Here is a 26,312-nt window from a genome sequence, read left to right on the forward strand (position 1 = left end):
TCTGGGCTCCACATTCCTCCAGTGAAGCAGCCCAAAACTCAGGGGCAGCTTGTAGTTTTCCAGCACCCTAGGTTCCTTTCCATATTCATGTTCTGCCAGGCTCTGGGAAGGTATCAAGTTGAACCACATGAAATTGCCTTTTTATGGGCTAAATGAAAATGTTAAATATTTTGGAGAAAAAATGCTATACTCAACCAAAATATGCACTGTTAGCATTAACTGCTTTCCCCAACCGGTAAGGTTCCCCCAGTATTAAATGGTATATACTATATTTATAAAATTCAGCATTATTAATATTTATTCAAATCCTCCAATTACTGCTTCTCAGTTGGAGAAAGTTTTGTTTCTTAGAGTTCCAAATGACAGGAAAGGTGGTAATTGGTTGAAAAAAAGTCAGGTAAATGTGATGAATGTGGTAAAATTTCTTAGCTCAATTAAATTAATCAATTTAATTAATAATTAAAAAATTATGGTGGTTTGTGATTTCTGTGGTCAGATGTCATGGAAAAATATAGGTTCATGTCTGCTAACCAATACAGAGTACTTTTAGATAAACTTTTTATATATAATTTAAACTTTTTGGCAATAAGATGCTACCATTAGTTATACCTGGGTTAAAAAGCAGTAATGAAACAGTCTTTGTAGACCACCATACCATTACCAGAACCTTTTTTTTTTTTAATTACAGTGATGGTTTGAACACATGTTCAGGAACTTCATCAACATCTATCCATTGTCCAGATCACCTTCAATGTTATTTTTTGTCAAAGCTTATGATCCTCTCCAAAATATGTCTCTGTTCTCTCAAATCTTAAGAGATGAGAATATCTCTAACCATCTGAGTTTATGATCATCCATTAACTGGTGTGGTACCTACCCATGCATCCATTTTTTTTTAACCTTTCCTATTGCAGCCAGGTGTCGAGAAACTATTGTAGCAGAAACTCCTAAAGTCTGCTGCAAGACTTCGAATTGCTGTTTTGGGGTTAGCTTCTACCATAGCTCTCAACTGATCTTCATTTAAAACAGATTTGGGTTTCCCCAAAGGCTCATTTTTCAGACCCAGAACAAAATTTTTCAAACTAACATCCAGCACTAACAGAGCCTTTCCCAAAGACAGAATTGATATTTCTACTTGCCATGGCTGCACTATGTCCTTAAACAATAAAAACTCAATCATCAAAGAAAACTGAACATATACAAAATTGTATATTTAGATTCTGTTACAAAACTTTTATTTTCTTCAAATTTTCACTCACTGATTTTACTGCCTATCAGTTCATCTTGTCTGCAACAAAAATTACTGTTTAGCTAATGCTGGTTTTCTACTTCCTGTAGTTCTTCCACAGTTATTAAACTGAAGTTCTACTATGAAGGAAGAGCTGTCCCTTTCCCCTCATTTTAAAATTTATATCAGTAGGGCTCACAGATATATACTTTATTAATTCAACGATAACATTATTTCTTTTGCTCAAACTAGTCCAGCTTTGGCCATTAGGAACTCCTTTAGTTTGGCTCCTGTGTTCTTTCAGCAATATTCTCCCATTTCTTTCTTTAAAAAAAAAAACAAAACTTTTTTTTTTAATTATCTGGCACACCTAAAGATTTTCCAGCCAGCTTTATCCCATCTTAGTCCTGTAGTTGACCTCTTCTCTAAAGATCCCTGGTTCCTTTTATTGAAGAATCATACTTAAAGATTGGATGCTAAGTTTCTTCATCACTGCTGAGGTGTCATCACTTCTAGTTCCTCACACTGAACAGTTAGGAAAAATATGTGTGCATACTAACTGACACGTATAGTGATAGCTCAGATTCCAGTCCAACCCAGAAGAGTTCATTTTAGCCTCGTCCTCTCCTTATGAAAAACCCAGTTCTTATCTAAAACATATTTACCGGTTTGTTCAGTTTGAGTACACACATAAAGCACAGAATTGTTCATCTATACCCCTGTGAGAAATACATTTACTGACTAGACTACAGCATTAACCCACGGTTCTTTGATGTCTTTAACATTACTGTATCTACTCAAGATAGTATTTTCCACAATTGCTTGGGTTAGTTCTTTTCTTCCCCATCCTATTCAGTGTCACTCTTTCCTCATTCCACTACCCAATTCCCATCTTTCCATTTCCCTACACCCCTATAGATTGCCAGTCACTTCATTTTGTGGTTTAACTCCACTGGCATTGATTTTGGACAAATGATCAACTACATATATGTATTGTCTTATGTCTCCTTTCTTACATAAAAGGTAGGATACTATAAATACTATTATGCTTCATTTTTTTTTACTTAACTGTATATTCTGGAAAGAACTGCAAAGAACTGACTCATTAGAAAAGACCCTGATGCTGGGAAAGATTGAAGGCAGGAAGAGAAGGAGTTGACAGAGGATGAGATGGTTGGATGGCATCACCAACCCGATGGACGTGAGTTTGAGCAAGCTCTGGGAGTTGGTGAAGGACAGGGAAGCCTGGCATACTGCAGTCAATAAGGTTGCAAAGAGTCAGATGTGACTGAGTGACTGAACTGAACTGGTATTCTGGAAAACACTTCAGATAAATTAATAAAGATTATCCTCATTTCTAAAATATAGCTCTATTATGCTGCTGTACAGATATACCAGTTTAATTACTTTCCTATGTACAGGCATTCAGATTGTGTCCAATATTTTGCAGTTACATACAATGCTGCAGTAAATATCTACATGTGTTTTCATATTGCTGGAGATATATCTTCATGGTAGATTCTCAGAAATGGTCTTGCTGGGTCAAAAGGTAAATAAATACTAAAAAAAGTACTATGTAACTTTTTTTCTTTTTTTTGCTAAGTCGCTTCCATCGTGTCCAACTCTGTGCGACCCCATAGATAGCAGCCCACCAGGCTCCCCCATCCCTGGGATTCTCCAGGCAAGAATACTGGAGTGGGTTGTAGGTATTGCCAAATCTCCCCTCAGAAGAGTTACAGCAATTTGTATTCTCACAAGCAATGTATGACAGTGCCTGTTTCCCCACAGTTTCACCAACAAAGTGTCTAATTACCATTTTTATATCTGGTTGTTAGAATTTTATCTCTCAATTTTTAAGACCTCTTTATAGATTAAAAAATTAATAAGCACTGACTATAAAGTACAGGAAACTCTACCCAATACTACGTAATGACCTATATACAAAAAGAACCTAAAAAATATATAATATACACACTATGTTATATAGCAGAAACAATATTATAAATCAACTATACTCCAATAAATAAAAATTAATTTAATAAAGAATTGTAGAAGTATTCTCATCTAAAAAATTATCATCTTTATGGCATAGATTGTGAATATTTTTCCCCACAAACTTTGTCTATGGGACTTTTGTCATGCAAGAATTGAATTTAGTGAAATTTATAAATCTTTTCTTTTAATGCTTCTGGATTTTAAGTCACAGTAAGCCTTATTTTCTAAACCAAGATTATAGAGGAGCTAGTTTATGTTAGCGGTGGATTGAAGTGAACTTTTAAATAATATTACAAGGACAACAAAAGTAAAAATAGGTAAATTGAACTACATCAAAATTTAAAACTTCAGTGATGAGGACACAATCAACAGAGTGAAAAGGCAACCTATAGCATGGAAGAAATAATTACAAATCAGATATCTAATAAATGGTTAAATATTCAGAATATATAAAGAACTCTTAGAATTCAGCAAAAAAAAATTACCTGATTTTAAAAAATGGGCAAAGGACCTGAATAAATATTTCTCCAACAAACATACACACATGGCCAACAAGCATATGAAAAAATGCTCAACATCACTAATCATTCAGTTCAGTTCAGTTCAGTCACTCAGTTGTGTCCGACTCTTTGCGACCCCATGAATTGCAGCACGCCAGGCCTCCCTGTCCATCACCAACTCCCAGAGTTCACTCAGACTCACGTCCATGGAGTTGGTGATGCCATCCAGCCATCTCATCCTCTGTCGTCCCCTTCTCCGCCTGCCCCCAATCCCTCCCAGCATCAGAGTCTTTTCCAATGAGTCAACTCTTCGCATGAGGTGGCCAAAGTACTGGAGTTTCAGCTTTAGCATCATTCCTTCCAAAGAAATCCCAGGGCTGATCTCCTTCAGAATGGACTGGTTGAATCTCCTTGCAGTCCAAGGGACTCTCAAGAGTCTTCTCCAACACCACAATTCAAAAGCATCAATTCTTTGGCACTCAGCTTTCTTCACAGGCCAACTCTCACATCCATACATGACCACTGGAAAAACCATAGCCTTGACTAGACGCACCTTTGTTGGCAAAGTAATGTCTCTGCTTTTCAATATGCTATCTAGGTTGGTCATAACTTTCCTTCTAAGGAGTAAGCATCTTTTAATTTCATGGCTGCAGTCATCATCTGTAGTGATTTTGGAGCCCATAAAAATAAAGTCTGACACTGTTTCCACTGTCTCTCCATCTATCTGCCATGAAGTGATGGGACTGGATGCCATGATCTTCATTTTCTGAATGTTGAGTTTTAAGCCAACTTTTTCACTCTCCTCTTTTGCTTTCATCAAGAGGCTTTTTAGTTCCTCTTCACTTTCTGCCATAAGGGTGGTGTCATCTGCATATCTGAGGTTATTGATATTTCTCCCGGCACTCTTGATTCCAGCTTGTGCTTCTTCCAGCCCAGTGTTTCTCATGATGTACTCTGCATATAAGTTAAATAAGCAGGGTGACAATATACAGCCTTGACGTACTCCTTTTCCTATTTGGAACCAGTCTGTTGTTTCATGTCCAGTTCTAACTGTTGCTTTCTGACCTGCATACAAATTTCTCAAGAGGCAGGTCAGGTGATATGGTATTCCCATCTCTTTCAGAATTTTCCACAGCTTATTGTGATCCACACAGTCAAAGGCTTTGGCATAGTCAATAAAGCAGAAATAGATGTTTTTCTGGAACTCTCTTGCTTTTTCGATGATCCAGCAGATGTTGGCAATTTGATCTCTGGTTCCTCTGCCTTTTCTAAAACCAGCTTGAACAACTGGAAGTTCATGGTTCACATATTGCTGAAGCCTGGCTTGGAGAATTTTGAGCATTGCTTTCCTAGCGTGTGAGATGAGTGCAATTGTGCGGTAGTTTGAGCATTCTTTGGCATTGCCTTTCTTTGGGATTGGAATAAAAACTGACCTTTTCCAGTCCTGTGGCCACTGCTGAGTTTTCCAAATTTGCTGGCATATTGAGTGCAGCACTTTCACAGCATCATCTTTCAGAATTTGAAATAGCTCAATTGAAATTCCATCACTTCCACTAGCTTTGTTCGTAGTGATACTTTCTAGGGAAATGCAAGTCAAAACGACAATAAGATATCACCTCACACCCATCAGTGAGAGGGTAACAGGCAGGAAGGCCAGGGGTCTCCAAACGGAGGAAATAGCCTGCAAGTGTCAGACATTTTTATCTCTCTTAAGCAGCAGTAGGAAACAAACTAGTGATATTTTTTTCTTCTCTATACAAATTTAAAAGGAGGTTTCTCTTAAAATACTGTGTTGCCATAATGACACCTGGTTTCACTGAAGATAACTATTCTCAAACCTTGAGTTCACCAATGCATTTTTCTTATGGAAATGTTTGTCTTAAGCTATGCTAATGTGCTATGCATTTACCGCAAATTCTGTCTTCAAGTCGGTTCTGCCTAATGGGTCAGAACCTACTTGACAAACCAGTATGTTATACTCAGATATTGTTCCCTTAATCTATGTAAATGAGACTATGTGTATGGTAATCTGCCCTTCTACAAGATTCAAGTTAATCATTTTATGGCCCAGGATGAAACGTCTGGTGCCAAGATTACCCCAAAATACATCTTATGGGTGAGGGGCCTGGTGCTATTCTGAGTTTTAAGACATTCCTTTCTTTCATTAACAGACTGCTAGTGACTATATAACATCCAACTGAAGACTAACGGGGGGTACTCTTTCTGCCCCCTTTTGATGCCTATGTCAAGAGCTTTCTCTATCTCCTTTATACTTTAATAAAACTTTATTACACAAAAGCTCTGAGCAATCAAGCCTCGTCTCTGGCCCCGGATTGAATTCTTCTCCTCTGGAGGCCAAGAATCCCAGCGTCTTTTCATTCAGCAACAACCTTTCATTAGGAAAGCTGCTAACAACAACAACAAAATAATGGAAAATAACAAGAGTTGGCAAAGATACAGAGAAATTGGAACCCTTGGATACTGCTGGTAAGAAAATGGTGCAGCCACTATGGAAAACAGTATATTGGTTCCTTAAACAATTAAAAATAGAATTACCATATGACCCAGTAATTCCACTCTGGGAACTGAAAAGAATTGAAAGCAGTGTCTCAGATATTTGTACACCCAAATTCATGGTGGCGTTATTCACAACAGCCAAAAAGTAAAAGCAACCCAAATGTCATTCAAACAATGAATGGATAAACAAAATATGGTAAATACCCAGTGGAACATTATTCAGCCTAAAAAAGGAAATAAACTAAGTCACATGCTACAAAATGGATGAACCCTGAATACATTATGCTAAGTGAAATAAACCAGTCACAAAAAGACAAATACTGTATGATTCCCCTTATGTGAGGTACATACAGTAATCATATTCACAGAGATAGAAAGTAAAATAGAGGTAGGTTACCAGAGGCTGAGGGGAGGGAAAAATGGGAAGATGTTGTTTAATGGGTATAGAGTTTCAGATTTGGTAGATAAACTAGTTACAGAGATCAGTGGCACAAAGATGTGCCACTTAATACTTCTAAACTATATATTTAAAAATGGTTAAGATGGTAAACTTTATATTTTGTATCTCAGTGAAAGTGGCTCAGTTGTGTCTGACTCTTTGGGATTCCATGGACTGTAGCCCATTAGACTCCTCTGTCCATGGAATTCTCCAGCAAAGAATACTGGAGTGGGTAGCCATTCCCTTCTCCAGTGGATCTTCCCAACCCAGGGATCAAACTCTGGTCTCCTGCATTGCAGGCAGATTCTTTACTTCTGAAGCACCTTACCACAATTAATACAAATTAACAAAAAGTAGATAAATTGGGTTTCATAAAATTTAAAAATTTTGTGTGTCAAAAGACACTATAAAAAAGGGAAAAGGACTTCCCCAGTGGTCTGGTGGTTAAGAATGCACCTTGCAATGCAGGGGACATGGGTTTGATCTCTGGTCTGGGAACCAAGATCCTACAGATCTTAGTTGGAACAACTAAGCCTGCTCAAGCCACAACTAAGAGTCCATGGGCTGTAACAAAAGATCTGCGTGATACAACGAAGATCCCATCTGTTGCAACTAAGACCCGACACAGCCAAATAAATAAAAAAGAAAAGGAAAAGACAACCTACAAAATGGGGGGAAATGTTTGCAAATCATGTATCTGACAAGAGATTAATACTCAGAATATAGGGAATTCCCCAAAACTCAACATTCTAAAAATGAAGATCATGGCATTTGGTCCCATCACTTCACAGCACATAGATGGGGAAAAAATGGAAACAATGACAAACTTTATTTTCTTGGACACCAAAATCACTGTGAATGGTGACTGCAGCCATGAAATTAAAAGATGCTCCTTAGAAGAAAAGCTATAACAAGCCTAGACAGCATATTAAAAAGCAGAGACATTACGTTGCCAATAAAGGTCTGTATAGTCAAAGGTATGGTTTTTCCAGTAGTCACATATCAATGTGAGAGTTGAACCATAAAGAAGGCTGAGCACCAAAGAATTGATGCTTTTAAACTGTGGTGTTGGGGAAGACTCTTGAAAGTTCCTTGGATTGCAAGGAGATCAAACCAGTCAATCTTAAAGGAAATCAACTGTGAATATTCACTGGAAGGACTGATGCTGAAGCTGAAGCTCCAATACTTCAGCCACCTGATGCAAAAAGCCGACTCATTAGAAAAGACCCTGGTGCTGAGAAAGGTCAAAGGCAGGAGAAAGGGACGTCAGAGGATGAGATGATTGGATGGCATCACTGACACAATGGACATGAGTTTGAGTAAGCTCCAGGAGATGGTGAAGAACAGGGAAGCCTGGCATGCTGCAGTCCATGGGGTTGCAAAGAGTTGGACACAACTGAGTGACTGAACAAACAAAGGTATTAAATGCACAGTGTAGGGAATACAGTCAATAATAATGTATATGGCTGTATGGTGCCAGATGGTAACTAGACTTATTGTGGTGATCATTTTGTAATGTACAGAAGTACTGAATCACTATGTTGTATACTAGGAATTAACACTGTGTTATAGACCAATTACATGTCAAAAACAAACTCAAAGACTTAAGAGATCATATTTGTGTTTACCGGAGTCTTATAGAAAAGGGTGGGGGAATTGGATGAAGTACACAAAATGTACACATTTCCAATTACAAGATAAATAAGTACTAGGGATGTAATGTGCATACATTTGCTTCCTTAGTTGCTTCAGTCGTGTTGAGTCATTGATCCTATGGACTGTAGCCCACCAGGCTCCTCTGTCCATGGGATTTTCCAAGCAAAAGTACCAGAGTGGGTTGCCATGCCATGCCATCCTCCAGGAGATCTTTCCAACCCAGGGATCAAATCCTCATCTCTCTTGTCTCTTGCACTGGCAAGCTGGTTCTTTACCACTAGTGCCACCTGTGATGTAATGTACAACATGGTAAATATAATTAACACTGCTGTATGTTACATATGAAAGTTGTTAAGAGAGTAAATCCTAAAAATTCTCATCGGAAGAAAAAATTTTTTCTTTCTTTTACTTAGTATCTATATGAAATGATGGGTATTCACCATGGTAGTCATATCATGATGTATGAGAGTCAAATATTTGTGCTGCATATGTTAAACTTATGCTGTATGTCAATTACATCTCAATAAAAATGGAAGAAACAAACAAGAATAAATCCTAATAGACTCTGCATTAACCTGAGAGGCTCTTTGCTTAGGGCAAAATTTAACAGTTACCTTAAAGAAGACTATTTAATCCTGAAGACAGCCAGCCAGATCACATGGAATTACTGGGAAGCCTTAAGAAAAAATGAATGGAACAAAAATTATAATAAAGTATAATTCAGTGGGTTTTAGTGTATTCTCAGTGCTATGAATCTAATTTTAGGACATTTTTTTGCTCCACCTCCATAAAAAAACTCTGTACCCATTAAAGTTATTCCACATTCTCCCTTTATCCATTTCCCAGTCCTGAACTGTAAATCTATTTTCTGTCTATAAATTTGCCTATGTAGATATTTCCTATAATTGGAATCCTACACTATGTGATCATTTATGACTACTTCTTTCACATGGTATATTTTCAAGTCATTCACATTGTAGCATATACGATTACTTCCTCTCCGTTCATTGTCAAATAATATTTCATTATATGGATATACAACATTTTTGTTGTTGTTCAGTTGCACAGTTGTGTCCGACTCATTGCAGCCCCATGGACTGCAGCATGCCAGGCCTGTTTGACCTTCACCATCTCCTGGAGTTTGCGCAAACTCATGTCCACTGAGGCCATACAAACATCTCGTCCTCTGTCATCTCCTTCTCCTCCTACCTTCAATCTTTCCCAGCATCAGGGTCTTTTCCAGGGAGTCAGCTCTTCTCATAGATGACCAAATATTGGAGCTTTGGCATTAGTCCTTCCAATGAATATTCAGGGTTGCTTTCCTTTAGGATTGACTGGTTTGCTCTCCTTGTTGTCCAAGGGACTCTTAAGAGTCCTCTCCAGCACCACAGTTTGAAAGCATCAATTCTTGAGTGCTCAACCTTCTTTATAGTCCAACTCTCACATCTGTACATGACTACTGGAAAAACCATAACTTTGACTATAAGGACCTTTGTCCTTACTTTGTCCATTACTTTGTTAGCAAAGTAATGTCTTTGCTTTTTCATACACTGTTCATTTAGTCATAGCTTTTCTTCCAAGAAGCAAGCGTCTTTTAATTTCGTGGCTGCAGTCACCGTCCACAGTGATTTTGGAGCCCAAGAAAATAAAAGTCTCTCACTGTTTTCATTGTTTCCCCATCTATTTGCCATAAAGTCACAGGACCAGATGCTATGATCTTAGTTTTCTGAATGTTGAGTTTTAAGCCAGCTTTTCACTCTCTTCTTTCACCTTCATCCAGAGGCTCTTTAGTTCTTCTTCCCTTTCTGCCATAAGGGTGGTTTCATCTGCATATCTGAGGTTATTGCTATTTCTCCCAGCTTTCTGGATTCCAGCTTGAGCTTCATCCAGCCCGGCATTTCACATGATGTACTCTGCATATAAGTTAAAGAAGCAGGCTGACAATATACAGCTTTGATGTACTCCTTTCCCAATTTTGAACACTTCGTTGTTCTCTGTCCATTTCTAACTGTTGCTTCTTGACCTGCATACAGATTTCTTAGGAGGCATATAAGGTGATCTGGTATTCCATATCTTTAAGAATTTTCCAATTTGTTGTGATCCACACAAAGACTTTAGCATAGTCAGTGAAGCAGAGTAGATTTTTTTCTGAAATTCTCTTGCTTTTTCTATGATCCAGTGTATGTTGGCAATTTGATCTCTGGTTCCTCTGCCTTTTCTAAATCCAGCCTATATATACGGAAGTTCTCAGTTCACAAACTGTTGAAATCTAAGTCTAGCTTGAACAATTTTGAGCATTACCTTGCTAGCATGTGAAATGAGTGGAATTGTGCAGTAGTTTGAACATTCTCTGGCATTGCCCTTCTTTGGGATTGGAATGAAAACTGGTGTTTTCCAGTCCTGTGGCCACTGCTGAGATTTCCAAATTTGCTGGCATATTGAGTGCAGTACTTTCACAGCATCATCTTTTAGGGTTTGAAATAGCTCAGCTGGAATTCCATCATCGTTATGCTTTGTTTGTAGTGATGTTTTCTAAGACCCACTTGACTACACACTCCAGGATGTCTGGCTCTAGGTCAGTGATCACACCATTGTTACCAGTTACTCAGGTCATTAAGACCTTTTTTGTATGGTTTTTCTGTGTATTCTTGCCACCTCTTCTCAATATCTTCTGCTTCTGTTAGGTCTGTACCATTTCTGTCCATTATTGTGCCCATATTTGTATGAAATGTTCCCTTGGTATCTCTAATTTTTCTGAAGAGGTCTCTAGTCCTTCCCATTCTATTGTTTTCCTCTATTTCTCTGCATTGCTCACTTAAGGAGGCTTTCTTATCTCTCCTTGCTATTCTTTGGAACTCTGCATTCAGATGGGTGTATCTTTCCCTTTCTCATTTGCCTTTCACTTCTCTTCTTTTCTCAGCTATTTGAAAGGCCTCTTCAGACAACCATTTTACCTTTTTCATTTCTTTTTCTTGGAGGTGGTTTTGATCACCAGCTCCTGTACAACGTTAGGAACCTCCGTTCATATTTCTTCTGGGACTCTGTCTATCAGATCTAATCCCTTGAATCTGTCATTTTCACTTTATAATTGTAATGGATTTGATTTAGGTCATACCTGAATGGCCTAGTGGTTTTCCCTACTTTCTTCCATTTAAGTCTGAATTTGGCAATAAGGAGTTCCTTATCTGAGCCACAGTCAGCTTCAGGTCTTGTTTTTGCTGACTCCATAGAGCTTTTCCGGCTCTATCATCTTTGGCTGCAATGATCATAATCAATCTGATTTCAGTATTGACCATCTGGTTATGTCCATGTGTTGAGTCATCTCTTATTGTTGGAAGAGAGTGTTTGCTATAATTCGTGTGTTCTCTTGGTAAAACTGTTAGCCTTTGCCCTGCTTCATTTTGTACTCCAAGGCCAAACTTGCCTGTTACTCCAGGAATCTCTCAACTTCCTACTTTTGCATTCCGGTCCCCAATGATGAAAAGGACTTCTTTTTTTTGGCATTAGTCCTAGAAGGTGTAGGTCTTCATAGAACTGTTCAATTTCAGCTTCTTCTGCGTTAGTGGTTGGGGCATAGACTTGGATTACTGTGATATTGAATGGCTTGCCTTGGAAAAAAACCAAGATCATTCTGTCATTTTTGAGACTGTACACAAGTACTGCATTATATACTCTTGTTGACTATGAGGGCTACTCCATTTCTTCTAAGGGATTCTTGCCCACAGTAGTAGTCATGTGAATGGTCATCTGAATTAAATTCACCCATTCCCATACATTTTATTTCACTGATTCCTAAAATGTTAATGTTCACTCTTGCCATCTCCTGTTTGACCAACTTCCAATGTACCTTGATTCATGAACCTAACATTCCAGGTTCTTATGCAATATTGTTCTTTACAAAATTGGACTTTACTTTCACCACCAGACACAACTGGGTGTTGCTTCCACTTTGGCTCAGCCTCTTCATTCCTTCTAGAGCTATTTCTCTGCTCTTGTCCAATAGCATATTGGGTACCTACCAACCTGGGGAGTTCAGCTTTCCATGTCAGTGTCATATCTTTTTGCCTTTTCATACTGTTCTTGTGGTTCTCAAGGCAAGAATGCTGAAGTGGTTTGCCATTCCATTCTCCAGTGGGCCACGTTTTGTCAGAACTCTTCACAATGACCTGTCCATCTTGGGTGGCCCTATATGATGGCATGGCTCATAGCCTCATTGAGTTAGACAAGGTTGTGATCCATGTGGTCAGTTTGGTTAGTTTTCTGTGACTGTCATTTTCATTCTGTCTGCCCTCTGATGGATGAGGGTAAGAGGCTGTAGATAAGCTTCCTGAGAGACTGGCTTTTGGGAAAACGGGGTCTTGCTCTGGTGGGCAAGGCCATGTTCAGTAAATCTTTAATCCAATTTTCTGCTGATGGGTGGGGCTGTTTCCTCCCTGTAGTTTGGCCTGAGGCCAAACTGTAGTAGGGCTAATGGAGACCTCCTCCAACAAGCCTTATGCCAGAATGCCGTGCTTCCCAGGACTGCTGCAGTCAGTGTTCCTCACCCCACAGGAGGCTGCTGTAGATGCATGCATCCACCAGAGACTCCCGAACACACCCAGGCAAGTCTGGCTCAGTCTTTTGTGGGATCACTTCTCCTTTCTCCTGGGTCCTGTTAAGCACAAGGGTTTGTTTGTGCCCTCCAAGTGTCTCTGTTTCCCCAGTCTTGTGGAGGTTCTGTAATCAAATCCACTGGCCTTCAAAGTCAAATTCCATGAGGGTTCTGAGTCCCTTTGCTGGATCCCCAGGTTGGGAAATCTGTTGCAGGGCCTAGAACTTTCATAACAGTGCAAGAACTTCTTTGGTATAATTGTTCTCCAGGTTGTGAGTCGCCTGCTTGGTGGCTCTATAGTTGAGCTAATAGCGACCTCCTCAAGGAGGACTCCCTGGTGGCTCAGATGGTAAAGCATCTGCCCGTGATGCGGGAGACCCAGGTTCAATCCCTGGGTTGGGAAGATCCCCTGGAGAAGGAAATGGCAACCCACTTCAGTACTCTTGCCTAGAAAATTCCATGGATGGAGGAGCCTGGTGGGCTACAGTTGCAAAGAGTCGGACATGACTGAGCGACTTTACTCACTCACTCACTCACCCAAGGAGGACTTATGCCACATGCCATGCCTACCAGGACTGCTGCTGCCAGAGCATCTTCTTGTCTTCATTCCTAAACTCATTTGACCCCTCATTCAAAGGAGTGAGCATTCCTACTTTTAAAATACCACTTTCTATTGGTAATAATACCACATTTATTATCAAATAGACATAAGGACTGTTTTCCTTTTTTAGGTATTATGAATAAGGCTGCTAATAACAGCATATTAGTTGCTCAGCCATGTCTGACTCTTTGCAATCCCATCGACTGTAGCCCACCAGGCTCCTCTGTCCATGGAATTTTCCAGGCAAGAATACTGGAGCAGGTTGCCATTTCCTTCTCCAGGGGATCTTCCCCAACCCAGGGACTGAATCCAAGCCTCCCACATTGCAGGCAGATTCTTTACCATCTGAGCACCAGGGAAGCCCCAAAGCAGCATGTACAAGCATAATTCACATACAAGTTTTAGTGCAGACATAGGTTTTCAGTTCTGTTAAGTATATACCTAACAAACTGCTGGAGCACATAGGACTACTCTGTTTAACTCTTTGAGAAACTGGCAGGCTGTTTACAAAGTGGTTGCACCATTTTACATTTCTATTAGCAGTGTACAAGAGTTTCAGTTTTCCAATTTCTACACTAATACCTGTTATTTTCTGTCTTTTTTATTATTGCCATCAGTGTGTAAAATAGTATCTCATGATTTTGATTTGCATTTCTCCAGTGCTGAGTATCTTTTCATGTACTTATTGTCCATCTGAATATCTTCTCACATTTGCAGGTGGATTCTTTACCAGCTAAGCCATGAGGGAAGCCTCACCTGCCTCCTGAGAAATCTGTATAAACAACAGTTAGAATTGGACATGGAACAATAGACTGGTTCCAAATAGGAAAAGGAGTACTTCAAGGCTATATATTGTCACTCTGCTTATTTAACTTATATGCAGAGTACATCATGCAAAATGCCAGTCTGGATGAAGCACAAGCTGGAATCAAGATTTCTGGGAAGATTATCAATAACCTCAGATATGCAGATGACACCACCCTTATGGCAGAAAGTGAAGAGGAACTAAAGAGCCTCTTGATGAAAGTGAAAGAGGAGAGTGAAAAAGTTGATTTAAAACTCAACATTCAGAAAACTAAGATCATGGCATCCAGTCCCATCACTTCATGGCAAATAGAGGGGGAAACAGTGGAAACAGTGACAGGCTTTATTTTTCTGGGCTCCAAAATCACTGCACATGATGATTGCAGCCATGAAATTAAAAGATGTTTGCTCCTTGGAAGAAAAGCTATGACCAACCTAGACAGTATATTCAAAAGCAGAGACATTACTTTGCCAACAAAGGTCTGTCTAGTCAAAGCTATGGTTTTTCCAGTAGTCATGTATGGATGTGAGAGTTGGACTGTGAAGAAAGCTGAGCATCGAAGAACTGATGCTTTTGAACTGTGGTGCTGGAGAAGACTCTTGAGAGTCCCTTGAACTGCAGGGAGATCCAACCAGTCAATCCTAAAGGAAATCAGTCCTGAATATTCATTGGAAGGACTGATGCTGAAGCTGAAACTCCAGTACTTTGGCCACCTGATGTGAAGAGTTGACTCACTGGAAAAGACTCTGATGCTGGGAAAGATTGAAGGTGGGAGGAGAAGGGGAGGACAGAGGATGAGATGGTTCGATGGCATCACCAACTCAATGGATGAGTTTGAGTAAGCTCCAGGAGTTGGTGATGGGCAGGGAAGCCTGGTGTGCTGCAGTCTATGAGGTCACAAAGAGTCGGACACAACTGCATGACAGAACTGAACTGAACTGAATATCTTCTCTCCGTGCATGCTAAATTGCTTCAGTCATGTCTGACTCTGTGTGACTCTACTGATTGAAGCCGACTAGGCTTCTCTGTCCATGGGATTCTCCAGGTAAGAATACTGCAATGGGTTGCCATTCCCTCCTCCATAGGATCTTCCCAACCCAGGGATCAAACACTCGTCTCTTTATGTCTCCTGCACTGGCAGGCGGGTTCTTTACCACTAGTGCCACCGTATCTTCTCTAGACAAATTCTATTCAAATCTTATGCCGATTTTTAAAACTGGGTTGTTTTTTTTTTTTTTTTTTTACCGAGGTTCAAGATCAGTTCAGTTCAGTTCAGTCACTCAGTCGTGTCCGACTCTTTGTGACTCCATGAAATGAAGCACGCCAGGCCTCCCTGTCCATCACCAACTGCCGGAGTCTAACTAAACCCATGTCCATCGAGTCGGTGATGCCATCCAACCATCTCATCCTCTGTCGTCCCCTTCTCCTCCTGCCCTCAATCTTTCCCAGCATCAGGGTCTTTTCAAATGAGTCAGCTCTTCGCATCAGGTAGCCAAAGTATTGGAGTTTCAGCTTCAACATCAGTCCTTCCAATGAACAACCAGGACTGATCTCCTTTAGAATGGACTGGTTGGATCTCCTTGCAGTCCAAGGGACTCTCAAGAGTCTTCTCCAGCACCACAGTTCAAAAGCATCAATTCTTCGGTACTCAGCTTTCTTCACAGTCCAACTCTCACATCCATACATGACTACTGGAAAAACCAAAGCCTTGACTAGATGGACCTTTTTTGACAAAGTAATGTCTCAGCTTTTTACTATGCTGTCTGGCTTGGTCATAACTTTTCTTCCAAGGAGTAAGCATCTTTTAATTTCATGGCTGCAATCTTGGAGCCCAGAAAAATAGTCAGCCACTGTTTCCACTGTTTCCCCATCTATTTGCCATGAAGTGATGGGACCAGATGCCATGATCTTCATCTTCTGAATGTTGAGTTTTAAGCCAACTTTTTCACTCTCCTCTTTCGCTTTCATCAAAAGGCTCTTTAGTTCTTCTTCCCTTTCTGCCATAAGGGTGGTGTCATCTGCATATCTGAGGTTATTGATATTTCTCCCGGCAATCTTGATTCCAGCTTGTGCTTCTTCCAGCCCAACGTTTCTCGTGATGTACTCTGCATAGAAGTTAAATAAGCAGGGTGACAATATAAAGCCTTGACATACTCCTTTTCCTATTTGGAACCAGTCTGTTATTCCATGTCCAGTTCTAACTGTTGCTTCCCGACCTACATACAGATTTCTCAAGAGGCAGGTCAGGTGGTCTGGTATGCCCATCTCTTTCAGAATTTTCCACAGTTTATTGTGATCCACACAGTCAAAGGCTTTGGCATAGTCAATAAAGCAGAAAGAGATGTTTTTCTGGAACTCTCTTGCTTTTTCCATGATCCAGCGGATGTTGGCAATTTGATCTCTGGTTCCTCTGCCTTTTCTAAAACCAGCTTGAATATCTGGAAGTTCACAGTTCACGTATTGCTGAAGCCTGGCTTGGAGAATTTTAAGCATTACTTTACTAGCGTGTGAGATGAGTGCAATTGTGTGGTAGTTTGAGCACTCTTTGGCATTGCCTTTCTTTGGGACTGGAATGAAAACTGACCTTTTCCAGTCCTGTGTCCATTGCTGAGTTTTCCCAATTTGCTGGCATATTGAGTGCAGCACTTTCATAGCATCATCTTTTAGGATTTGAAATAGCTCAACTGGAATTCCGTCACTTCCACTAGCTTTGTTCGTAGTGATGCTTCCTAAGGCCCACTTGACTTCAGATTCCAAGAGTTCTTTGTATATTCTGAATACAAGTCCTTCATCCGATATGTGATTTGCATATAGCTCTTCCAATTCTGTGAATTGTTTTTTCACTTTCTTCATAGCATTTGCAGCAAAAAAAAAAAGTTTTAAATTTATATATAGGCTAATTTATTTTTCATTTTGTCACTTGTGCTTTTGGTGTCATAGTTAAGAAACCATGGCCTAGCCTAATGTCACAAAGACTTACTGCTGTTTTCCTTGAAGGCTTTTATGGTTTGTGTTGAGTCCCACCCCAAAGCCACAGGTGCAAGGCCTTGTACCAGGGCCACAGAAGTGGAGCCCAGAACGAAGGTCACCTCCAAATCTGACTGAACCCCTTTGTAACTATTGCCAAAATCCCCCATGATCATCACCAGCAGGCTTCCTGATTGCAAATTAGGCAAAGATACACACCCCTGTAGTCACCCGATAGCGCCCTAACCAATTACCTAATGCCAACCTTCCAGCCAGAATTTTGTCTTGAGACTATAAAAACTGGCTACTAACCCACAGAAACTGTCGACTCTCCCTGGTCTGTCAGGAGGTCACAGCACCTTTGTTATCTCTGCTCCCCACTCTTAATAAACTCAGTCCCTTCTGAAACGTTCTGTCTGGAAATTCTTTTCCAACCCACACTTGGAATGCCTCAACATTTGGTGGCCTGTACATGAATTTTAGGGGGCTCCCCCCACTCTCACCTTTCTTCTTTCTTTTCGTTTTCCTCAAACCCTCTGTGAACAGGCAAGTGTCTATGGAAGCAATTGAGGAACTCTGGCCAGGGCTACTCTCTGGCATGTTTCAAAGTCTCCACTGCCCACTTTGGGCCAGTAGCTGCCACCCAAGTGGGCAAGGGCTCTCTTTTCCTCTTCCTCCTCCTCCTCCTAAGCTGAGGGCCAGGCCAATTAAAATTATGCAGACACAGCTCAGGTACCTAAAAGCCATTAGGGCACCTGCCGCTTGAAGACTCCTGTGACAGGATAAGGGGGTCATAGACCACACCAGGCCATCAGAAGTGTCTGCCCCCAGCAAAACAACTTCCGTGCACCATGTCAGGCACATACTGGTTCAAGCAAAACACTAAGCCCGTTCTCCAGGCCACCACCTTCCTGGCAGGACTGCAGGGCAGATTCCTCAGCCTGTCTTCCCTGTCTTTCTTGTCCTCCCATGGTGCAGATTAATTTACAAGAGCCTAGGAGCTGCCTCTGAATCATCCCAAAGGGTGCCTTTCACATTTCAGGGAATCGCTAAAGAGTGAGTCATGGTTGGTTCTAGGAAGTTCTTTTCTGTCATTTCCTGCCCTAGCTGCCTGGTGCATTTTCACACAGTTAGTGCCTAGGCTTGTGCCTAGCCACATCACATGCTCAGGGGTTACCTCTCTGTTGGACGTAACTGTCGGGATGGCTGGCCATTTGTACCATTAGCCACACAGTGCCTTGTCGCACACAGAGTGTTCATTGGGACAGTTGGGACGCCTTCTGTGGCTGGTGAGTTCTCAGTACCTCCATTAAGAATGGGCTCAGGTACATCTCGAGAACCTCCCTCAGACTCACCTCTAGGCTGTATTCTCAGGACCTGGAAAAAAATTGATCCTGAAAATCTTAAAAAGAAAGGTTCACATTCTTTCTCAATAAAACTTGGAGCCAGTATGAATTGGGGGACCAAGAAAAATGGCTTCTTAACGATACACTAAATTAAACACAATCCTCCAACTTGGTCTCTTTTATCATTCCTTATGCTCAAACCTTAATGGCACTCACTCAGAATCTGGACCCAAGGGACTCATACTGCTTATGTCTTTCTGTTGCTGCCCTATCCCCTTATCCCCCTCTGTCTCTCCTTCCATCAGATCTCCTAGCCCAAGACTCTCTCCTACAGTCAAAAGTCTGAAAAAAAACAAAAAAAGACTCTCCTAACACGCTAAAGAATCCCCTTCTCCAATCTTTTGGGTGGTGGTGGATAGAGGGCGGGAACCAAGCTTCCACTCACTATTCCTGCTATTTCCCTTACTCCTTCAGATTCTTCTGATCAAACTAAGACTCCACCTCCCCAGAGGAACAACACCTTCTGGAACAACATCTTATCAGTCAGTCTGCCCCTGTCATCTGAGCCAGTTTGAACACTATTTGGTCTATATTTTAGCTATGAAACTATAACTGCAAAAAGGAAAAATGACATTTTTGGACACTGGATGTTATGATATTCTTTAGACTCCAGAGAAAACTGGTTAAAATGAAATCTTTTTGAAATTACAAAACTGTTTCTTTTTGCATGTGCAATTAGAAAAACCTGGCTTATTAAATACTTTTTTTGGAGCTCTGATCCTGCCTCAGAAAACAGCAACATGCTTAGGAAAAAGCGTGAAGTTAACTCTTATGTCCTTGAGATACACAGCCCACTCTGCCTGAGACTTCAGCTTTGGGCATATCAGTAGAACTTCAAGCCAAGAAGAAAAAAAAAAGGTCAAAGAGACATTTTAAACATCAAACAGAAAATTGTGAAATCTCTGTCTGGATATATATATATGTATGTCTCAGTGTGTATCTTTGTCTTTGGATAATATTGCTGAGGTTCATTTGTAAATGAGCTCTAATTTAATTGGTCTAAAGTAAGCACTTACAAACAAACCTAAATATAAGAGAAATTAAATGAGTTTCAGGTTCATGTGAACTGGGAAATATTCAATATTAAATTTAATACCTGATATTAATGTTTATTGATCTAATCAATATAGATATATCTTAAGGTTCATCAACATTACGTGTAATAATTTCATTATGCCTACGTTTAAATAAACTAAACTCTGAATATATATATTGCAGATTTGCCAACAAGAAAAATAACTTGCTATAAAGAAACTTTTAAGAAAAGAAAATGAGATAACAGCTTTGGGTAATTTATGCTTGCCAATCTACAGAATGGCAATATAAAGTACAGTTCATGGTTGCTTAAGGAAAATAGGATGCATGTTTTCAGTAAGAAAGTTATAAGGAATGGAATTACATTTTGTCAAGGGAAAAGGAAGTAAGTCTAAACTTACAGGTGGCTGTTCTTTGAATGGGCAAAGAAAGTGATGAACACAGAAAGTGAAAAAAGAAAAGGTTTGTGGAAAATGGACCCACAGAAGAGAGTTTTGTGCATGGTACAAGTTTCTAAAATATTAAACTGCCTTTGAAATCTTTTATTGTTACTTTGGCTAAGTGAATAACTGTTGTTCCACAGTGAATATAAGCTGGTACCAAACTGGAATTTGGTTTTCTCTCCCTGTTAAAAGAACAAAGTTTTCTTGGAAGGCAGCTTTTGATAACAGACTATGTACATTTCTTCACCTTGAAGTGATTTATATTTGTTTTTAAAACTTACTGTTACAACTTTTGTTGTGATAAATAAGAATTTCAAATGATCTGTGAGGACTATGGCACACAGGCAAAGCTCATTCTGCTTATACAAAAATTAACCCTTCATCTACTCATAAATCAGGGAATTTAAAATGGATAAGTGAAGTGGCTCAGTCGTGTCCGACTCTTTGCAACCCCACGGACTGTAGCGTACCACGCTTCTCCATCCGTGGGATTTTCCAGGCAAGACTACTGGAGTGGGTTGCCATTTCCTCCTCCATGCTGTAAATCAGTCAGTCAGGGCCATAGGAAATCCAAGGTGGCTGCTTGGATTTTGGCTCCCTGACAAACTTCACTTTTATTTGGTGGGATAAAGCCTTTTCTGGCTGCAGGGTTGATGCTCTCACAATGGAGGAAAAAATTATTAAAAGTGTGTCTTCCACTTGGGTATACGTTCTACAATCTCCAGTGATCAAGGCACCCACTTCATCGGACAAATTATATATAAATCTTAACAAAAACTTCACAAACTTCTTAAAACTATCACTGTCACTATCATCCTCAATCATCAGGCAAGGACAACAGAACAATTAATTACATGGGATTAAATAAACTGCTACATAAGATTACAATGTTCATGACCTTTTGTCTGATATATTACTGGCTTCTAATCTTAAGGAGAAGAGCTTCTTCCTCCTCAAGCTACTTATGGTTCAAAACAATTTGGTAATTTATACCTGTGGGTAAAATAAACATTTATCTTTCCTCTCTGCCTTGTCTCTCCAGAAACTGGAGACACTTGGGTTCTGAAGAGCCTTGTCAGGTAAATAAAAAGACTGTCTCCTGATATAAACAGGAATCTCAAAGTATACTGGGGACCTCCAGAAGAAAAAAAATCCACTTAGATAAAATCTGATGACAGGTTTATGACATCTGTAGTCAATGGACCAAACTTATTTAAAAAACAAATCAGTCTTGGCTATGTTTAATAAAAATGGGAATAATTTTAGAAAAAAGAGTTTCACTAAATATTAAATTCTGTATGCTGTACTAAGTCATTTCAGCTGTGTCTGACTCTTCACAAACCTTTGGACTGTAGCCCGCCAGACTCCTCTGTCCATGAGATTCTCCATGCAAGAGTACTGGAAAGGGTTGCCATGCCCTCCTCCTGGGGATCTTCCTGACCCCGGGGATTGAACCCGCATCTCTTATATCTCCTGCAATGGCAGCCAGGTTCCTTACGACTAGTGCCACCTGGAAAGCCCAAATATTAAATTCTAGTTTTGTTAATAAGGTCTATATTTACCAAGACTCACTTCCCAGATAGTCCTTTGCTGTTATACTGTTATAAGATTTAACCGAGTTAATAAAGGGCACTCTAAGTTTGTTTTTGAAACCTAACTTCATAATCAATCTTTAGGTAAAGATCAGATGCACCATGATCAACAACCAGGTTAACACTGGCTATAGTCATTTAACAGATTAAGTCAGCTAACCTAGGTATATACTGGGCTACACCTAATAAAAATTCTTAAATTCTTACTTGTGAAGTTACTATTACTGCTAGCTATATGGCTATCTATAGTGCCTATTTTATAAAATTGTTGTCTCTTATATTACCAAATGTGTGACTGAGTCTCTAATAAAATGATGATATATAGTTCCATATGAGATCAATGATCATAATTATGTAACTCTAAATATGGGAAGAAGCAACAAGATGGAATATTTTCCTGGACTATAAGAGACTACTAGCTTCCTTACTATTCCATCTTGTTGCTTCTTCCCATAATTATGAGTTACATAATTATGATCATTGACCTCATATGGAACTCACTCCAGTACTCTTACCTGGAAAAATCCCATGGATGGAGGAGCCTGGTAGGCTGCAGTCCATGGGGTTACTTAGAGTCAGACACAACTGAGCGACTTCACTTTCATGTATTGGAGAAGGAAATGGCAACGCACTCCAGTGTTCTTGCCTGGAGAATCCCAGGGACGGGGAGCCTGGTGGTCTGCTGTCTATGGGGTCGCACAGAGTCGGACACGACTGAAGTGACCTAGCAGTAGCAATAAGGAAGCTATGGTCCAGAACTTTTACTATTTTCATGACGAAGTCGAGTAACAGCATATTAAGTGATCTATCAGAAAAATCGTCACTAGATCTGGGAATGAGCATTCCTAGCATCATGGGACAAAATGATCATAAAATGCCCCCACACCGATGGTCAAATTTACTGCCATGAAGGAGCCCTGCTAACCTGGAACTGGCACTTGCTGTCTGCCTCTACAAAGATTAAATCAGGAGCCACTGCAGCTACTGACTTTCAACATCTTCTGAAAGGAATTCAGGGTAGAAATCAGAAATAAGGCACTCTGTGTTCTGGGAAATGAGGTATTTTCAAACGAAGATTTTCATAAGCCCCAATTCTTTCATCTTCTCTTACCGAGAGAAACACTAACATCACAAACCAATGTCTATCTGGTCCTGGTTCTCCAGGCTAGCCCCTCTTCCAGGCCCCTTGGTAGCTTTTCTGCTTCTATTGATCTTTGGGCCATGTATATCTAACTTTCTTGTAAAGTTTGTTTCTTCTAGAATATAACTAAATCTCCAGATGATGCTACAACAAGGATAGCAGCCAGTTAGCACACAGACTACACTGGAACAAGCCGTATGATCCTTCCATGGACTCTCATCTTCCTCCTCAAATGCACCCTGACAGAGAGCAGGCTTTGGAACCCAGGACCCCATGATGCTCCTGTCCAGCAGGAAGAAGCCAGAGCAGTCTCCACCCCTTTCCCCAATGACCTGGCTCCCCATGATCTGAGATGAGGATAGGCAGGTAGTTAGACATGAGCAGGGATTAAGGGGCCAAAAATTGGCCCCTTAATAAGAAGAGGGGAGAATGTTGAGTCTTGCCCCAAGGCCACAGGGGCAAGACCTTGTACCAAGGCCACAGAAGTGGAGCCCAGAATCAAGGTCACTCCAAAGCTAAGCCCCTTTGTAACCATTACCAAAAGCCTCTATGATCATCACCAGCAGGCTTCCTGATTCCAAACTAGGCAAAGATGCCCACTGCAGTAGTCACTCTATAGCACCCTAACCAGTCCTCTAGGGCCAACCTTCCAGCAGGAATTTTCTTTGTCTTGAGGTTATAAAAATTGGCCACTAACACACAGAAACTGTCCACTCTCCCTGGTCTGTCAGGAGGTCAGCCCACTTCGCTCACAGTGCCTTCATTATCTCTGCTCCTTGCTCTTAATAAACTCACTCCCTTCTGAAATTCTCTACATCTGGAAATTCTTTTTCAACCTGCACTCAGACTGCCTCAACAGCTTGATTAGCTCTTGCATTTAGGCTTATGATAGAATTTGAATTGGTTTTCGTGAATGCTGTGACATAGTGGCCCAACTGCTTTCTTTCAGATGTAGATATCCAGCAGGGTGTACTAATACTATTTGCTGAAAAACTTTTCTTTCCCATTTAGTTTCCTTGGGACCCTTACTGAAAGTCAATTGACAATTTTCCTGGTTATTTTTTGCATATTTGTTTTTCCATATGAACTTAAAAAAAATCAGTCTAATTCAGTAAAATAACTTCTTAGAATTTTTAGTAAGGTTGCATTGACTTTATAAATTAGAAAGGATTGACATATTCATGTTTTGCTATTTGTTTAAATTTGCTTTAATGTCTTTCAGGGGTGTCTTAAATTTCCTTATATAGGTTTTGCACCTTATTAAATTTATTCATAAGTATTTAATCTTCTAGTTAGCTGTTGTAAATGGGCTTTTCTCTAACATTATGTTTTGCTTACTACAGGCAAACCTCAGAAATATTGCAGGTTTGGTTCCGGACCATGGCAATAATGAATACTGCAATAAAGCAAGTGACACAAATTTTCTGGTTTCCGAGTGCATGTTTATAAAAGTATATTTATATTATACTATAGTTTATTAAGTGTGTAATAGCCTTATGTATAAAAATGTATATACCTTAATTTAAAACTACTTTATTGCTTTAAAAAAACCTAACCATCATCTGAGCCTTCAGTCATTCTCTTTTTGCTGTGGAGTCTTGCCTTGCTGTTGATGGCTGCTAACTGATCAAGGCAGTGGTTGCTGAAAGGCTGGGGTGGCTGTGGCAATTTCGTAAAATAAGACAAAAAGGAAGTTTGCCACATCAATTAACTCATTCTTTTGTTGCAGGAAGGGGGACCCCTTCCAGGGCCCAAGTAGGCTCTTGTCTAACACCTGGAAATGAACTGTCTGAGGAGACACACGTGTTGAGAAAGCCGGAGACTTTATTGGAAGGAGTGCCAGGGCAGAGACCATCAGGGTAGGGGAACCCAGGAGAACTGCTGTGCCCTGTGGCTCGCAGTCTCAGGTTTTATGGTGATGGGGTTAGTTTTCAGATTGTTTCTGGCCAATCATTCTGACACTCAGGGTCCTTCCTAGTGGCGTGCACGTATCGTCCAACCAAAGTGGATTCCAGCGAGAATTCTGGGAGGCCGGTAGAACATATGGACTGGCATCTCCTCCCTCCTTTTGACCTTTCCCAAATTCTTGTTGATGGTAGCTTGTTAGTTCCATATTCCTTACCAAAACCTCCTACTGTAATGTGATTCGTGCAAGTGGCTAGTATCTCACCTAGCCAGGGTGGGTGATTGCAGTCAGTGGTTCCCCTAACACTTTCATAAATGACTTCTCTGTAGCATGCAATGCTGTATGACAGCATTTTACTCATAGGAGCACTTCTTTCAAAATTGGATCCAATCCTTTCAAACCCTGCCTCTGCTTAAATAACTAAGTTTATATAATATTCTAAATTATGTGTTGTCATTTCAATGATCTTCACAGCATTTTTACCAGGAATAAAGTCTATCTCAAGAAATCACTTTCTCTGAAACTCCTTGAGTGTTGTAAAGTTTTTATCATGAGATTGCAGCAATTCAGTCACATCTTCAAACTCCACTTCTAATTTTGCGAAAATTACCAAAATGTGATAGAGACACAAAGTAAGCAAATGCTATTGGAAAAAAGACACATAAAGATTTGTCTGATGCAGTGTTGCCACAAACCTTCAATTTGTAAAAAATGCAGTTATCTGTGAAACTCTATAAAGTGAAGCAAAATATGGTATGCCTGCCTTATGAAAGCCAATTTTTGTTAATTTTAAATCCTGCTCCTTCACTGAATTCTTTCAGTTTGAGTTAGTTTTATTACTGATTCTCTGAGGGTCCAGGTATACTATTGTCAGGCGAGTGTATGCTCCTCAGTTCTGTCTCATCACAACAAAGATTTGGAGTGACGGACATTAAAGCCTTCGGCACGTCACAGCTCTTGGGTCTTGGACAGACAGTGTTATAGCTCTTAGACAAATCAGTGTTACAGCTCTATTTTATTTAGAAGATAGTAGGAGACTCCATCCTGGAAGCGTGAGGGCATGCCAACCCAAGGACGTGAAGACAAGAGAGTGGAGGAGCGTGCCAGCGTGAGGGGGGCGGTGGGGTGGGGAGGAGAGAGGGAAAGAGAGAGAGAGAAAGAGCGCACGCACGCGGCGGGGAGAGAGAGAAAGTGCTTTGGCTCCTCCTCTTATATGTTTTTTCCTCCCCCTGGGCCTGCCCTATGCAAATTGGGCTTAGCCAGAAGTGCTGTTTGTTCTACCTGAGGTCTTAACTCCAGTCCTCGGACCTTCCTTTGACCTTCCTTTGTTCTATTTTTGCAGGCTTTCCCCTTCCTTGTCTTTTGGCCACCACAATTTTGGCTCCTGTTTCCTATTCTAACTACCTAACATTCCCCCCTCAAGAGATGGGAGGCCCAATTCTTTGGGAATAGGGGCGTCGAGGTCTTTCTGGCTGCTTCCTGCTGAACTG

General features: G+C 40.3%; 1 long non-coding RNA gene and 1 pseudogene across 2 annotated transcripts in view; one reads left to right on the plus strand and one right to left on the minus strand.

Annotated features, from left to right (window-relative positions):
- Nucleotides 1–701: 701 nt before the first annotated feature.
- Nucleotides 702–26,312, minus strand: part of LOC147353141 (uncharacterized) — a 62,700-nt pseudogene continuing 37,089 nt past the window's right edge. The window contains exons 2-4 of the transcript XR_015146695.1: nucleotides 18,477–18,676; nucleotides 17,313–17,449; nucleotides 702–1,156 (exon numbers count right to left, since the gene is read on the minus strand). The product of XR_015146695.1 is annotated as an uncharacterized LOC147353141 (transcript). The remainder of the gene's footprint in view (nucleotides 1,157–17,312; nucleotides 17,450–18,476; nucleotides 18,677–26,312) is intronic.
- Nucleotides 14,245–20,283, plus strand: LOC147353142 (uncharacterized). Its single transcript, XR_015145428.1, has 2 exons — nucleotides 14,245–15,377; nucleotides 19,120–20,283. It is a non-coding gene; the product is annotated as an uncharacterized LOC147353142 (long non-coding RNA).

Source organism: Bos grunniens, chromosome 18, assembly GCF_055505025.1.
Source record: "Bos grunniens cultivar Pamir isolate PY7600 chromosome 18, Bosgru_T2T1.0, whole genome shotgun sequence".
In the NCBI taxonomy this organism is placed as follows: domain Eukaryota; kingdom Metazoa; phylum Chordata; class Mammalia; order Artiodactyla; family Bovidae; genus Bos; species Bos grunniens.